The sequence below is a fragment of the Manis javanica genome, chromosome 2 (genome assembly GCF_040802235.1).
Source record: "Manis javanica isolate MJ-LG chromosome 2, MJ_LKY, whole genome shotgun sequence".
Taxonomy (NCBI): domain Eukaryota; kingdom Metazoa; phylum Chordata; class Mammalia; order Pholidota; family Manidae; genus Manis; species Manis javanica.
The window spans coordinates 29,271,207-29,280,694 of record NC_133157.1 but is presented as its reverse complement, the minus strand read 5'-3'; the positions used below and the strand labels follow the sequence as shown (position 1 = coordinate 29,280,694).

Here is a 9,488-nt window from a genome sequence, read left to right as displayed (position 1 = left end):
CACCTTGGCCTGGTAGGGAGGTGTTTACCCAGTGCCTCTGATTGGCTCATGCACAGCCAGTCCTTCTGATCCTGCTCATACACTCCTTGTGCTCACAGGATGTTAAAGCTACAGGGGTATCTGGAGACCAGGTAGTTCTTAATCCAGACTCTTCACCTTACAGGTGAGGAAATGGAGGGTTAGGGAATTCCCTTAAATTGTAAAGCTAGTGAATGACTGTTATCTATAGTCCACAACGGGCGACTGGGAAGAATGTTAGTTTAACACTGAACACATGACCTTGGCTAAGGTTTTTTCATTTCTCTGAGCCTTAATTTCCTCCTCTGTAAAGTAGGATCACAACCTCACAAGAGCTTGTGAAGTTTATAAACTGCCTTCATATAGTAGGCATTCAAAGATCCTTCCTAGTCCCCCCAAACAAGTTTGGGTTCCTGATGTTTTCAATGCCAGAACACACTGTCTTTTACTCTATTCTCATTCTCTTTCAATCTTTAAATTTGTGTCTTTAAAGTTGGTAAAAACTAAGTGATTACTGTAAGCCATTAGCTCCCCTAGACATGGCACTATCTGGGCATGGGTTCATTCTATGTGTTTTTTTCCTGAGCATTATACCAAAATATAATTTATGTGAAGGCAAATAAAAATAGTGTATGCTTCCTAAGGCAAATAATGAACGAGCAAATTAAAGTTATAGGGGAACCTAAAAATAATGGAATGACCATGATCACAAGAAAGGATAAATTCTCAGGAACATTCCTTTGGGATAATATATAAAAAGGGGGGAGGCAACAAAAAGCCAATGTGCTCAGCAGTATAGAGCATAACACTGCAAGGAGTAAAATGTCAATGAAATGAGGGAAAAAGAAACGGGGACTGAGGTTGTCTATTTAAATAGAGTTCAGGTTCAGACAGCTTCTAAAAGTAGAGAATGTTAGACATCAAATGTGGTTATGGAAAGAAATAGAAATGTTTGAAACACAAAACTGAGGCTCATTTGGGTACAGAGGTTTGGCCAAGGCCTAAGGATAGCTGAGGGCTGGATCAGGCAAAGGCCATCAGCATTCTTGGTTCCATTTGCCACCCCAAGGCACACTTCTGTTTTCCCCATCTCCACATGGCGCTCATTCAAGCACCTGCTGTTTGATTCACCACACCAAAATGACCTGATCTGGGGGCATCTGAGGTTTTATTCAATGTGAGTTTTGTTGAAGGAGAATGGAAGAATGAGAGGTGCATGGTAGTGAAGGAATGGAGTGTGAGGTTAGTGATGGTCATCTGGGGTCAGGGCTGGATGGCTAGAGCTGTGACTAAAACATTCCACCTGCTGAGAGATGCATGGTAAAAATAATTTTACTTATGTTACTAGGACTAGGTAGTCTTATGAAAACAATGATAACAATAATAATAAACATAGCTAGTTTTTGAGGTGCTATGATGTGTCTAGTTCTTTTCATACATGATCTCCAATCTCAGCATCTCTTTGAAGAAAGATTTATTGCTCCTGTTTTCTAGATAAGAAAACTGGTTCAGAGACGGCAAGTAATTTGCCAGAGTCACAGGACAGGTACATGGAGAGGCCATCTCACTCCAAGGAGAGGATGACGCTCATTCAGTGGTCTAAAGCAGAGCTGTTTACATTTTGGTGACCGCAGACTGCATAGATAAGCTCTTTCCCTCTCACCCTCCCTAGATAAGCTCTTTCCCTCTCACCCTCCCAGCAGTTTATAACCTTGGACATTAAACCTGCATTAATCAGGGAAGAATAACTGGCATCAGCAGACCTAGTAACCATGGTCTTGCTGGGCATCGTTTCACGTGAACAGCAGCCTGTCCAAGCATGTCAGGGGATCATGGTACATCTGTCCCCGAGTGGTGCTGCCTATTGCTGCTCCCATGGCATCAGCATTTGGTCACCTCCAGGGTGTGATGTGCAACTGGAACTCAAAGTTCAGAAAAGTGAGGAGAGAGCTCACCGGAACTCAGAGAAACAGCAACTCCTGAGCAACACAGACTGTTGCAGGGTTTCACTTTGTTTTTTAAGTCTGTTAACTTAGTAAAATGTTCAAAACTGAGATATTGTGACAGATGGAAAAAGCATGGGACTTGGAGGCTGTGAAACATTGGGGAATCCCCCAACCTCTGTGATCCTCAGTTTCACTGTCTGTAAAATGAGGTCATGATGTCTCCATCCAGAACTGATTATGGAGCATGAATGAAATAATATATGACTAGGGGCTTAGCACAGAGTAAGTTTCAACTAAATAGCCAGATATGATTGCATCCTGGTTTAGAGGTCTCCAGTTGCAGACTTTTCTGATAGGCAAGAGGATGATATTATTCAGGATCACTGCTGTCAATATTGTCAACAACTGCCGCATTGATTCTCCACAACCTGCCCCACTCTAGGGAATTCTGGCTTGAATGTGGTATCTGTATAAGTCTACTGACAGGCCATGGGTTAAGTATAGTCACGTACAGTAGGATGTCTGAGTCCACCAGCAAACTTGCATATGCTAGTAATTCTCATGTATGATAGTTACTCTCACTAGAGTATTAGTAATATTCTAGAGAAACAACTTTCATAAAAAGGGGCTATATCTACACAATGCAAGGAAGATCCACAGTTGGGTCAACATGGCATTTTAAAATATCTTTTGCATGGTGCAGATATTTCCTAATTGTGTTACAGTCTGCTTTGGTGGTTGGGATGGTTTCAGGGCCCTGAAACCAGCCTTGTTATCTTGGTTACAGAGACAGGGCAAGCATTCTTTTAGCATAGTTTGTAAAATTTTCATTGAGGGTCTTATGTATAAGGCGTTTTGTTAGCTACAGAGATGTTTTGTAGAGGATACACTTGTATAGAGATTACAAGATGAGTAAAACTGACCTGTTCTCAGGAAATTTATAATCTGAGAAGTAGGAAGAGGTAGTTGTGGTCAAGATCAAATAAAATCAAACCAAATGATAGAATGCATATGAAAGTACCCAGAGAGTGCTGTGATGGTGACAGTTGTTATTGCAGTGTTGGTGGAAGACTGTGAAGTAACACGGAAGGAAAGTCTAGATACTCTGGGTGTTATGGCCACATCATGCTCCGTACCTGTTGATCCAGCCCATCAGACGGTAAGACCTATGCAGGGAGAGGAGGTGGTGCCTCACCACCGTCTGCCCAGCACCCAGCACCATGCCTAGAGCATTGTGGTGGCACCCAATCCATTCTTGTTGAATAAGCGAATCAATAAATATATGAAGGCATTTGTAGCAATCTCAGAAAAGTGCAGGGTAACTGTGTTATAATTCTTATCCTGAGAACTTAAAATAATTAAGAGGTAGAATATGACGACTACTTTCTTCTAAGCTCTACTAGATTCTGAAAGCTCTTCTGTCATTGGTCGTTTAGAATTGTGCACGGATCCAGGCTGCAGCTGCCCTGAAATGGTACACATGAACCACACACCCTTTTAAAAATATTGGCGTAAAATATACAGGTGTACCGTCTTAGCCATTTTAAGTGTCCAGTTCAGCGATGTTAATTACATCCACACTGCTGTGTAACCAAACTCCAGAACCCTTTTCATCTTGCAAAACTGAAACTCTGTACCCATTGAACAGTAACTCCCTATTTCCCTCTTCCTCCAGACCCAGGGAACTGTCTCTGTGAAGCTGACTACTCCAGGTACCTCATATAAGTGGAACCATACAGTATTAGTCTGTTATGTGACTGGCTTATTTCACTTAGCATAATGTCCTCAAGGGTGATCCATTTTGTAGTCATAATTTTCTTCTTTTTAAAGACTGAATAATATTCCTGAATAATATATATATACACACACACACACAAAATGGAATATTACACATATCTACACATACATATATATCACAAATATGTATATATATCACATTTTTAATCTATTCATTGGTCTATGGACACTTGGGTGGCTTCCACCTTGTGGCTTTGTGAATAATGATGTTATAAACATGAGATAAATAGATCTCTTCAAGACCATGCTTTCAATTCTTTTATGGCTTCTTTTTTAATTTGACTGATTTATTGAGGTAGAATTCACAAAGCCTACAATTTACCCATTTCAAGTGTACAAGCCAATGGGTTAGTTTATTCAGAGTTAGTACTAAATGTCAGTTTGTAAGAGAGATGTAGTAGATTTTTAAAAAGCCAAGAATCTGAGGATTAAATAAGCCCAGAATGAAGCTCAGGGCCAAGAGCTATTTGTGGGCAACAAACATGGGAATGGAAGAGTCAGGGTTTGCCTTCCTTTTCCTCGTGGTAATATTTAAGATCCTCTCCATCCCTAAGAAATCTGAACTCTGTGTATTCTAGGAAGACTAGACTGCCTGTGTATATTCAAGAGTTCAGGGGAAGTACATTTAAAATTATCCAAATTCCAGGGCTTAGAACCACCCCCTGGGAGCAGGGACATTAGAGACTTGAAATGGGATAAAGATCAAGGGCTTTCTTGTCTGAGGAAGTGTGTGTGTGTGTTTGGGATGCTGTAGATGCAGAGTAATTAGAATGAATGGGCAGCAGGATTTCAGAGTTACCAAGTGACTGGTATTTATCTGACAGGAAAGAGTTACACTGCGGCCAGCAGTGAACTCCAATCCCATTTTCCCAGTTTCCCTCATTAATAGGTTGTTTACTGCCTTGTTGGTGATTTCTCTTTGCTTTTTTGCTCAATCATCTCAAAGTCCAATTTCTCCCTCACTATCTAATCAGAATTGTCAGTTACTTATGTCATTTATGACCCCCCAGTGTATTTTTCTCTCACTGTCCCTTATCTCTTTGTTGAAGGTGCGTGGCCTTTAGGTGGGAAGGCTCTAGTGGAAAGGGCCAGAGGTGAGGAGCCTGGCGGGCTAGGGTTGTCTGAGGAAACCACCCTCTCCCAGGTGCTCTTCCCTGACGTGAGAAGTGGGCCTAGTAATACCGCTTCTCTCTAACTTTGCCATGTTGTTGCTCTGAGTGAGCAGTATCACCCAAATGAGTGCTTTGAAAATGATAAAGCCCGACGCAATCACAGAGGGAATAAACCTTGGCCCTTCGTGGAAGCAGCTAGCCACTCATTAGCACATTCCTGAGTTCCAGGCACTGGGCTCTGACTTTATAATACAGCAGTGAACAAGTTGGACACGGTCTGAAGGAGGATTAGAAAAAAAGTGGTGTATATGAGTTTTTCATGAAAAAGAAAAAAAGAAGCAGAATGGGAGAAAGAGCACGGCGTTTCCCCCCAACTCTTGGACTCTGTTGAAGCTCCTATAGAAACATGTGCTCATACACACACAAGAATCATAAAACAAGCTTCGGGCCCTAGTTCTCCAACAAATAAAGTTGCTGAGGACCATCTGGGTTCCAGGCACTGTTACAAAGAATGGAAGACCTAGAGACAGTCATTTCCCTGAAAGGGCCATGCGGCAGGCAAAACACTACCTCTCCGCATTTAAGGTCTCCAGCTGCGCCTGATTAACAGGAGAAAAACATAGGAAATGAAGACCCAAAGAAGCAATTAGAGCCAAACGCTTATACATTTAAATTGAACTAAGGCAGTAAATTGTGAAAATGTGACAAGACGAAGTGACCTGGGTTAGGACAGCTAAGGTGGAGCAGTGACCAGGATGACAAAGGCTGGTTTAGCAAAGGTTAGTTGGTGCAGACTTCTCTCAGCCCAGCCTCCTGTCTCTACTGATAAGAATTTTTCTTTCTTCCTGATATAAGGAGGACGTTGTTCACATGGGAGTTTCTTCTGTCCTCAGGAATGAAAAGGAAGGCCAGAGTGCCTTTTGATTAAGTGCCTTTAACTCAAAAAATCTTTACGTCAAGGTGGCATTTTTATACATACACTGGTTTCCGTCAGGGCTCCCACGTGCAGGGGAGAAATGGGCAGTGGCAAACAATCCATGTGATACGTGGGGGAAGGGAGGTGCGCTCAGGGCAGTAAGGGAATCTCAGGACCTCTTCCCGAGAAGGGAGGGAGGATTCCCAAGAGGCCCAGCACAGAACGCGGACGTGCGGGCCGTGCTCCATCCGCTAGAGGGCGCTCAAGGCCTTTTCCTCTGAGGTCTGAAGGTCTGCATCCTTGTTCTTGTAAGGATAAAGACAGCTTAGCAGAATAATATTCCAGTGTATTTGCACACCACATTTTCTTTATTCATTCGTCTGTTTGTGAACAAACATTTAGGTTGCTTCCATATCTTGGCTTTTGTGGATAATGCTGCAATGAATATGGGGGTACAGATATTTCTTTGAGATTCTGATTTCATTTCCTTTAGTTATATACCCAGAAATGGGGTCACTAGATCATAAGGTGGTTCTATTTTTAATTTCTTGAGGAACCTATCTACTGTTTTCAGTAGTGGCTGTACTAATTTACCTTTCCACCAACAGTGCACATTCTCGACGACTCGTATTCTCTCTCATCTTTTTAAATAATAGCCATTTTGCATGGCAAGGAATGGCTGTGACTGCAAGTGAATGACTGAAGGGCTTGGGCAAAGGCAGAAGCAAAGATTTTATTCAAGGTGGAGAAGAGCAAAGAACTAGTCACTAAGAGGGGAAGAGGAAATGGGATATTCAGCCAGCTCTCCTCCCATTTCTGCCTTGACCTGTAAGGGAGAGGGTAATTCTGCTGCTCCCACACGCTCTGCCTACCCTTCTTACTATCTTCTTCCTGAGGGAGGAGATATTAATGACTCAAGTGCTCCAAGCACAGGACAGTTGCAGAACTACATTCTGCTAGAGAGTGGAGTCTCCAAGCTGGTGTCGCCTCTTTTGCTCCTACTGTCCCCTTATTGCAGGGTTCTGGGAGGGCCTGGCCTTCTCTCTTCTGTACATGTGCCTCTACATAAATTGCATCTACTCTGTTTCAGACCTTTCCATCCCTCCTGAGTGATGAAAGTGCTGGAAGCCTTCCTTAGATTCCAAGCCTACACAGCATAACCAGATTTGACTTAGCAAAGATGTCTGCACTGAGAGACAATGGGGTGATTGCTTATCAGTTAATAAAATGGTATTTTATTTTCCTTTTTATTTGGCTATTGTCCTCAAGTACACATCCCTCCATTAGGAATCCCTGAAGAGACCTGAGTGGTAGGATTTTGGTCCCTAAACTGAAACTGACACTCCCATAATTAATCCTAAACGAGGTCCCAATCCAAAGGGAGCCCCCCCAAAAAGGCAGAAATGGTATCCAAGACAAAAGGACTCAGCTAGGGTCAAGGTGACAGAAGCTCAGAGGATAAACAGAAGGTGAAAACAGGCTCCCTCCGAGCTTCATCTGTTGGTAGAAAGAAAACCATCATTCATCCATCCAGCCACTTATCCAGTCAGCCAGCCAGCTACTCATTAGCATATTCCTGAGTTCCAGGCACTGGGCTCTGACTTTATAACAGCAGTGAACAAGTTGGACACGATCTGAAGGAGGATTAGAAAAAAAGGGGTGTATGTGAGTTTTTCATGAAAAAGAAAAAAAGAAGCAGAATGGGAGAAAGAGCACGGTGTTTCCCCCCAACTCTTGGACTCTGTTGAAGCTCCTATAGAAAGAAAAATTAGGACTAAACAACAGAGCTTGCTTATGAGAAAGGTTTTGGGATTCTGGGCACAAGCAGTACTGAGTTGAGGATCTGGTGACAGAGCAGAGCTGGAGTGAAGGCCATTCTTTCTACTTTTTCCTAGAACCCAACACTGACTTGTAAGTAGATATTACGAGTACGCACCAAAATCTGCTCTCCTTCCCTTTCCTGAATATGGAAGACCTCTTTGCACTTTTGAGCCCTTCTGCAGTTGAGTGGGGCCATGGCTCTGGCCATTTGCAGTCTGCAGCAGAGAGGAGCTGGTGAGTGACCATTAAGTCCTTCATCTGGTTGCAGGGCTGGGGGCGGGGAATCTCTCTAAGCCTGCCTTGTTGACTGGGAAGGTTTCCTGCTAGTCGTGGGGCAGCTACCTCCCTCAGTAGCAAGGTGTTGACTTGCTACATGGAAAACAGCCCTAAAGGGTTGCTGGATCCTTATTAGATTTTATGGCAGTGAGAAATAAACCTTTGTCATGGTAGGCCTCTAAGACGTTGCTATTTATTCTTGCTGCGTAAAAGTATAGCCTCACCTGGAGAATTGGTAGTTGGATAAGAATTTAGAAATAGTAACCTTGGCAGAGGCACTGGTGTTCCCCAAATGGCTACCATAAGCAGGGGCAAGAGAGAAGCCCTTTAGAATGACTTTGCAGGTGGTGAGGAGCTAGAGCAAGGGAGGAAAGACAAGAGAGGTGCTGTGTGACGATTGGGGCAAAATGCTACGTATGCACATACACGTAAGGTACCTTTTTGGAGATTCCCAGAAATATGTGAGTGAGGCTTTTTGTGGGTGGGGAAGAATATGTCAACAAAGGAAACTGTGCAGTATTTAATATGAACATGACTTCATTTGTATCCACAGGCTGGTGAGACCCGGTGTCTCTAGGTATTATTGGCTGAATTGTGGTTTTACTGGGGGAGAAGCCCCAATTTCAATTCTAGTTGGCAGAGCTGATTGTTCTTATCTTCCTCCTTGTCCCTTCCTTGAAAAGTAAACTGCCAAACGTTGCTCATATCGCTAGGAGTTTCAGAATCTCCCTAGGATTCGTGTCAGACTCTAAATTTCCAGGAATACTGTTGAACATAATTTCATTTCAATTTCACCATTTTCTCTTGAAATTGAATACAGACAGGAACATACTTTCTAATGTAGACATATTAATGTTTGTGTGCCAAAGGAGGTTTCAGAAATTTACAGCATGGTTCATTCCATACATCAAAATTCATGTGATCCCTTTCTGAAATTGTGAATCTGGAAAAACAATAAAAAGCTTTTCATGTGTCCCAAATCAGTAACTCAGGGGAGTTCAACAGTAGTTAGAAAGCATAACTTTCAGTTGTCAACTGGTCAGTCCCCATGTCCTGAGTTTGAATATCCTGACTTTCTTGAAACTAGCAACAATGGTCTTATTATGCCTGTGATGTTTCATATTCAGTTGCTCAGCTGTCCTCTCGTATCAGAAAGAAAATGCAATCTTATGGGCCTCTAGAAATCTAACAATCTAAGCCTCTCAAAGCCGTTTAAAACTCCAAAACAATTCATCTGATAGCAGCATCTTTTCAAAAGGTTCTTATGACCTAACCATGTGACTGTATGGTTAAATAAATCTAATCTAAATGAAATAAATCTCCATGCTGTTCAATTTCTAAATATCGTATGAAACGGCAGGGGCAGGAAGAGTATTAAAAACCTTGATCACTTTCCTCCAACAGCAACAGGGTAGTCACTTTTTACATTTTGCCCTTGGGCTATCCACAAACATCTTCCTGGCTTAAAAAAAAGTCCCAGGTTGTTTGGGTGGCAGGTGGAGAGCCCTTGAGGTCAACGAAGATAGCCTTCTGCTCTCTCCTCCCCCAACCCCTACCCTCCACCCCAAAAATCTGAGCGACTGAATTGTGATTGGGTTTATC

The 9,488-nt window shown here is 42.6% G+C and overlaps 1 long non-coding RNA gene across 1 annotated transcript in view; it reads left to right on the top strand.

The window, feature by feature from the left end:
• Nucleotides 1-5,928: 5,928 nt before the first annotated feature.
• The window catches only part of LOC118972312 (uncharacterized), a 44,231-nt gene continuing 40,671 nt past the window's right edge, over nucleotides 5,929-9,488 (top strand). Inside the window, exons 1-2 of the long non-coding RNA XR_005061218.2 lie at nucleotides 5,929-7,019; nucleotides 7,685-7,844. This is a non-coding gene — a long non-coding RNA (uncharacterized lncRNA). The remainder of the gene's footprint in view (nucleotides 7,020-7,684; nucleotides 7,845-9,488) is intronic.